At 43.6% G+C, this 7,427-nt stretch overlaps 1 pseudogene; it reads right to left on the reverse strand.

Annotated features, from left to right (window-relative positions):
• Positions 1-1,267: 1,267 nt before the first annotated feature.
• LOC147992411 (small polypeptide DEVIL 4 pseudogene) lies at positions 1,268-1,961 on the reverse strand (annotated as a pseudogene).
• Between the last annotated feature and the right edge of the window lie 5,466 nt (positions 1,962-7,427).

The raw sequence follows: 7,427 nt of genomic DNA on the forward strand, positions 1-7,427 counted from the left end.
AATAAAAATGTGAATGGTGAATATTACATCTCTTAATAGTAAAAAATTCATGTACAAAACCAAACTTATCTTGGAAAAAACATATAATTCCATCATGGTGAAAAGAAAGAAAGGCTTTGAGGAGGGCTTGGGATTCAAACCGATGTCTCCCATGTGCAAGCTCACGTCGCTAGCCAATGTAGTGCGTTGGGGTGTTTTGAGAAGTAAAATTTTACCGGCTTTTATATTAGAGCGGATTAATTTCAATATTTGAAGTGGTGTCAGCTCTGCGCTGAGATCCATGTAACGGTGAGGAGGGCGTCCGCTAGCAGCTGCCATGCCAGATAACTTTTCCGATAGTAAAATCTATGAGTTTGTACATTAAGCTACAGATCTCAAGGCACCCATAGATATTCAATTGTTACTGAAGAGGGTTCTTACTTACAATCTAATGAATCTTATAGAAAGACTTCGACAAAAATTACAACTATTGTTTCCCAAGACAACATTTGGGCCCACAAATTTCCTTCATGTATGACATATCATTGCTGAATTGAACACGTAATAGTAACTAAAACATAAAATGTGCCAATTATATATTTTTTGTAAATTTGGCGGCGCAATTATGCTGTCATCCAGCTAGTTATAGCTGGATTTTTTTGCGAATGGGTTTATCAATTCTGTAATTAGTAGTCTCAATCAAGGTTTTTACTTTAAAAAACAAAATAATTTCGTACCTCACCGAAATTTTGCGTATTTAGGACATTATTTCGGATTTGGACATTTCAAATTTCATTCATTTTAATAAATTTTAACCTAATTTAAATTATTTTTAAATTAGGTTGAATCTGGCTCAAAATTTGGGATTAAAAATATTCGGACCCCACCAAAATTTGCAAAATTTTATTGGAAATTCGTTGAAATTTTTAACCCTGGTCTCGATGCCACAAGTAGATTTCTACACCGGGTGGACGAATGTGAAGTTACACATGTCCATTAATTTCTATGTATGATGTTAGTTTCTAAAGTACTGAACTAAGAGCAATGCAAGTAACTGAATAATTACCCCAAATGCACAAGTAACAATGCCCCAGTTTTCTGAGTATCTTGACAAATAATACTATGATAAGTGTGGACTTTTATTTGGTTGTGTGCACAACTATTTAATTTTGACCAAAGACACAGAGTACTATACGTAGTACTTTTGTTGGTGTCATCCTGATATTGCCGCCGCAAATTCTGCGCATTTGACATGGACATATGTGCGGAGAATCGTCCAAACAAATGATCTTAATTTGGAGGACGCAAGAACATCTAATCACAATCATGCCTCAACGGTAGAATCACACGATGGAAGACAAAGGGCTGGACAAGCCTTTTCTGTCTTTTCTTTTTATGGCTTTCCATTTCCCATAGAGCAAAAACACAGCCAAAGATACCAACAACGTGCCCAGAACAGATCGATACATGTGCAATCCTCGCCATTGCAGGACTTTAGGAGCACCACGGCACACTACCAACAAACCTCGAAACCCAGAGTAACCGTCAGAATTCAGAAAACAACTACCTACGCCCCCCTGCCTAATATGTACACCGAGAGCTAATCTGCCAAGCCTGCACAGCCTATGAACAAACGAACAAAACCAAGATCGAACAACAACTCCTAACCTAGATACATGGTGGCCGGACAGAGACGATGTAGCAGGGGGCAGGGTCGCAGGTACACATCGATCGACGGGGCGAGCATCAGTCATGGTGGCAGAGCAGCATGACGATGCAGCGCCGGATGATGTAGAGCCTGGCCTTGTGCTCCCGCAGCATCCTCGCTAGCCGCCCTCCTCCTCCACCTCCCCTTCCCTTTTGCTTCTCTTGCCTCCTCACATCGTTCATCCGAGCTGAACTCGAGGGCAAGAGGGCCAGGTGGCCTAGAAAGGGCCGGTGCGCCTCTCTTCTCTACTGGATCTCCTTATGCTTTGGTTGTGGTTTGCGTTAACCACTTTGACAAGGTTTTATACTAGGGGAATCGCTAGGTGGCACAGGGGCAGACTCTCTCTTAGCTCCCTCACATCTCTGCCTGCCTGTGCAGAGTAGGATAATCCATGATAAACCCGAGGCCTGTGGCAGGGTGAGTGCCAGGCACATGCAGCAGCACGGCTGAAGCTGCGCTAATTACGCCTCGGGTGGTGCTGGTAATGGCAGCTCGACAACGGGTTCATCTTGATGCAGGAACAATCACATTGGTTCGTTGCTTAATTACACCGTCCAGGATCGCTAATTCCACGAGCATCTTCCTCTGAGTATTGAGTATGCCAAGAAGGATGCATGGAAATGGACGGGGCTATGATGCGACTCTTCTGCTTGGCCGTTTATGCCACCTACTCAGGAGATCAATTTGTATTAATAATTGTGCATGCATATGATTTCAGGAATATTATGTTCCATGCTAATGTGGGTACTTCAGAGTTCAGATAATATTTATCCGTCCAAATCATTTCGTTTAATACTAGTGTGAGGCCGGACAGGGAAACATCGCACAAGCGGGGAAATTGGAAAAAGGCATAGGAGTGCCCACCCGGATTAATTGGTTGCCTTCCAATACTTTTGGGCGAATTTCATACGGATGGCCAATTCTATATGTGCAAAATCCAATGACAAACTTTTTAAAATAAATAATAAAATTGTACTTTGGACAAGCAGTTGTTTTACGCACAACACTAGCAAAGCCTCTCCTAAAACACACACACACACACACACACACACACACACACACACACCATTAAACACCATCAAACTGCACTTTAATTTACTCTTACAGAAAACGATATCCCCTGCGTACTGTCCATGTGACTGCAATGCACAATCAACCAACTAGATCACATAGTAAACTGTCCTAGATGCCTTGAGATAAACTTTTTTGTGCCGTACCTACGGGCAGGTCGGTCCAATAGAAATCAAACCCGTGGGTCATAAGGTCAAGGAAACATGCATGCCAGAAGTGAGTCGCCGATGGAAATGTTTATTTGTCATGGTCAAATGTAACAGAGTTGTTCGTGCAATCAGGCAGGAGCTAAACACAAAGACATAACCTGGCATGGCATCTATCCCCTGTGCTCTCTAACGTAAAAAAATAGTAATTTATACGTTAAACCAGATCTTTGATTTCCTTGGATATTTTCGGTATCCTATAGTCCATCAGCCAGATCGATCACTAGGCCACGATCTACAGAACAGGGTGATATCATACGCTATTTCCATTTAATTTGACTTCTATGGCACCTGAATAATTTCTCAGATCGAAATATGATGAAGAATATGAATTTAATGATAGAATGAACCGATGTCGAAATAAAAACTGTTTTTGTTGAAGATATGAATTCTCGCACAGATCCTCAGAATCAGCATGTTGAAGTAGTTCAGAATTACCCTGGGAATCGTTAGTTGGGTGACTAGGGAAGATGGTTTGTGCATGTATCTATCGGTAGCAAAACGACCGTTCTGACCTCTCCAATTTCAAGCTTGGTAAGAGCATCTACAGCCGGGTGTCCCAAACCCGTCTCAAACCTGGGCGGAAGGCCTAGTTACTATCCGGTCACAAAAAGGTGACCCAGACAGACGCCTCAAACGGACTTCCAACATCCGGGCTGACCGGTGTCCCTCGTATCTAGCCTAAATCTGAGGCGGATGTGCAGCCCTACCTCACCTTAAATTGCATCAAATCCACCCTCTCGACCTATCGGATCCATTTGCTCTCTCCTCTCTTCTTCCTCCTCCTCGACGTCTATCTCGCAGCTACGCCGCCGCATACGCTTTGTATCCGTTCCGAGCCTCTGCGCCGCCAACACCGGCACATCACTCCTCTCTCCCGTCCTCGCCGCCGAGGACGGCGGCGGCGGCCCGGACGCCACCGCGGTACGTCTGGCAATTCTCGGGCTCCCCCTTGCGCTCTATGTGTTCGACACATTGTCCGACCTAGTTTTTGTGGGTTTTTTTTCAAAAAAATGATAAATTCCGATACTTCGTCGGACGAGGAGTATGGACCAACGGAGCTTGATAAAATGATTCAAGATGAATTCTTTGATTTGTTGGATTCAGATGAAGAAGCGGACATGATCATGCCCATGAGCATGCAGGAGCAAATGGACCGGCAGGTGGAGCATATTCTCAACTTCAAGAGTTCAATCAAAGGGAGAAGAATGATCAATCGGGATAGAGCCTCCGGAGCACGGCTACTGCAGAAGGACTACTTTGCTCCGAACCCAACTTTCCCGGATGATCCATGGTTTCTTCGCCCTTTTTGCACACGGAAACCATTATTTTTGCGCATTGTGGAGGGAGTGCATGCACACGATGACTACTTCAAGCTCACAGCGGATTGTTGTGGCCAATTATCTTTGTGTGCTAAGCAAAAATGTACGGCTGCTCTGAGGATGCTTGTACTTGATACTGCCGCAGATGTTGTTGATAAGATGGCCAGGATGGGGGAGAGCACATGTCGGAAGACTACTGTCAAGTTTTCCCGTGTCGTGGTGCACGTGTTTGGAGCAGAGTATCCGAGAGAACCAAATGTGCAAGACACAGAGAAGTTGTTGGCTATTGGAGAGCCCAGAGGGTTTCCAGGAATGCTGGGATCAATTGATTGCATGCATTGGCAATGGAAGAACTGCTCCAAAGGTTTATGGGGAATGTATGAAGGTCACACGAAATAGACCACCATCATACTGGAAGCAGTGGCATCACATGACTTATGGATTTGGCTTGCTTTCTTTGGAATGTTGTGTTCTCACAATGACATCAACGTGATTCAACAATCTCCAGTGTTCAGGAGGCTTTGTAAGGGGGAATCACTGTCGTGCAACTACACCGTCAACGGTCATGACTACAACATGGGATACTATCTTGCCGATGACATCTATCCTCAGTAGGCGGCGTTTGTGAATACCATATCTGAACCACAAGGCAACAAACAAAGCTACTTTGCAACAATGAAAGAAGCAGCTAGGAAACAATGTGGAGAGGGCATTCGGGATGCTTCAAGCTCGTTGGGGAATTGTTTGTGGAGCTGCAATGACGTGGGAATCAGAAACTTTATGGCAGCTCATGACATATTGTGTTATTTCACAATATAATTGTCGAGGATGAGGGTGATGGTGTTGTCCAAACCAATGATTTTGAAGCGCCTGGAGAACAAGTTCAAATCCCGGAAGATCAAGATGCAAATCAACTTATGAACTTTCTGTAGATGCATCAGAACCCTCGAGATCATCAGGTGCACGCGTAGCTACTCAATGATCTTATGGAGCATATGTAATCCACAATGAAAACCAAAAAGCTAATGTTTGAGTTGTGCATCTAAAAGAAATTTTTATATATGAACATGTATTTTCAATAGCAACATTTGTTATTTACGTGCGACATTGACGTGTATGATGGACATGCATGAATTTGCATGAATTTAAGAGTCCGGATTTGAGATATATGAATGCCGGGCACGGGATATAAGGTGTCGTCCGTATATGTCCAAAAGAGTGCTTGGGCGCATCTATGGGCGTACAGGGAGGGGGGGGGGGGGATTTGCCAAGTCCGGCTGTAGATGCTCTAACCCTGGTGATCCATAGGTGTTGTACGCGTACAGCCATGTACAGACGGTCCCATTGTCTAAATTGTCAGGCTTTCGGCCATTGTAATTGTACAGTTGTTTTGTAATTTCTGAATGGTTGCTGACATTGTTAATTCAAATTCAGCTGTATATAGTTTGTTTGTAAAAAAAATTATCAGGGTTCTCTAGGTGCCAACGGGGCAAAGCGTGGAAACACGTAGGCATGTAAAAGGGCACTAAAAGTGTAATCAAATTAAATATTGCGCCCCGGTCCCCTGGATATGATTCCCTGTCCCAAGATGATAGTTAGCGTGATTTTCCAAAGATCGTCGTACCGTCGCTGACCCCGTGAAAATAACAAGGTACACGCGTAGTGTGGCCTGGACCCTTAAGTGTGGCCCTTCAGTCGTATCAAAGCGCAGCCTGAGTAAGCACCGAATATTTGCATGTGGGTGTCACAGAGTACATGAGACCCCGGGTCAGAAGGAGCACCGCTGGTACGTTTATCTTAATCACGATTAGGAGGTTGGTGGGAGTTTCTGATAGTACTATCATTTTGTGTCAGGGTAAGCTGCACTTTTGTTGGAGAAAAGTGGCCTTTGCTTCTGATATGCATCCGACGTGCAGGTCGACCTAGCGCTTCCAACGATGAGGCCTGACTTGTGGGGTCGGATGTCAGTGCCGATGACCTGGCTGGGTTCCTTCAAAGCAGTGCCCACCAGACCGGGAGGATGAAAGGCCTCTTCTGGCTGGTGTCTGTGGCGTTAGTGTGGACTTTGTGGACGACGCATAGTAAATGATGATTAAATAGGTCTTTTTTTGACAGGTTTCTGACTCAATCTTTAAATTCCTTATATTTTTTTGTAGCACTGGCATCCGCTATCTAGAGAGTGAACTCACGATCGCCTGGGCCTTATGATGGATGCTATGGCTGCTACCGCGCGTCGTCTTGCTTCACAAACAGGCCCACTTGGTTATCTTTTCCTCCTTTTTTTCTTTTATGCATATCTTGGGTGTGTTTGTGTTCTTGCCCCGGCAATCTATTTTACTCTACTTTACTTGAACCTTGTGTATTTACGGGATGGTGCTTTATTTATAAAACGGGACGAAAGTCTATTTCAAGATGTGTCTGGCCCATTACCACCCTGAGCAGACGGAGAACATGTACCGTCAGCTCGACAGTCGCCGATGCAACAAGATATCATGTTTACCTCAAATGTAATCTTGTTGGGTTGGATGCCTCGATGTGTGTGTATATGAATCACCATATAGCTATTTAAATAGGCGGGAGGAGTGAAAACAATCTAAAGATGGTAATCTTCGACGCTTCAACACGAATCGGTAGCTAGTGAAACTAATTTACTCCCTTTGTTTCATATTAATACTATAATGCGCAATATTATGCTTTTGATTAACGATTACTCCACTAGTTAAGCAATTTATGGGAAACATGAAGAAAAAATTATAATTCTAAGTGAGTATTTATGTGCAATACTTAGAGCACATCTAGATGTGCTTTAGCAAAACCGTATTTATTATACAGCATAAAATTGTAAGCCTCCCAATATATTGGAATTCAAATCATCGGCATTTTTCTTGGCCTTGTCCGGATACAAAGCCAAAAGTACCAGCTTAGCCTCACTTAACATTATCACCGTGACATCATGCATTATACTACTACTACTAAAACTAAAAAAAAGGGTCATTGTTATGAACCTAAAGAAATACCAGCTTGGATCTTACACTTGACATTATCATCACCTTGAAATGATGCAGGCATATCCCCCTACTTGGTGATATAATTGAGGATGCAAACACAACAGGAGCAGAGCATGCACATCCGAGATCGGAC

Source organism: Triticum urartu, chromosome 1A, assembly GCF_056163025.1.
Source record: "Triticum urartu cultivar PI428250 chromosome 1A, HENAU_Tu73, whole genome shotgun sequence".
In the NCBI taxonomy this organism is placed as follows: domain Eukaryota; kingdom Viridiplantae; phylum Streptophyta; class Magnoliopsida; order Poales; family Poaceae; genus Triticum; species Triticum urartu.